We start from the raw sequence: 434 nt of genomic DNA, 5'->3' as shown, positions 1-434 counted from the left end.
CTGGAATTCTGCACCAAGGCTGAATTTCAGGAAAAAGACTTAAGACACAGTATTAGTATTAGAGGAGGTCAAACTTAGTTGTCCATTCATTCTAATGACAGCTGCCCACATTTACAAAATGGTTTCTCACACCACTACCTAGATTAAAAACCAACTCTATTGTAAGACAAGAACTCCAAGATTGTGTGATTTCTGCTAAACCACAGATTACATTCAGTATCAACGTTTTAAAAAATCCTTGCTTTTTGCAATATCTGCACACATAGCAACTACAGAATATTTAAGGTTAGTGGAAAAACTGTTGGTTTAGCACACAAACTAGAGCTCAATGGCTGTAACTAAAACAGTTTGTAAGGGCATCAATACTTCCTGCACTGATAGCGACCATTAGCCTTGGAAGTAAATTGTGAGGTGTGGAATCATACAATGGGTGG

Source organism: Etheostoma spectabile, chromosome 10, assembly GCF_008692095.1.
Source record: "Etheostoma spectabile isolate EspeVRDwgs_2016 chromosome 10, UIUC_Espe_1.0, whole genome shotgun sequence".
NCBI lineage: Eukaryota > Metazoa > Chordata > Actinopteri > Perciformes > Percidae > Etheostoma > Etheostoma spectabile.
This window is presented reverse-complemented; position numbering follows the sequence as displayed.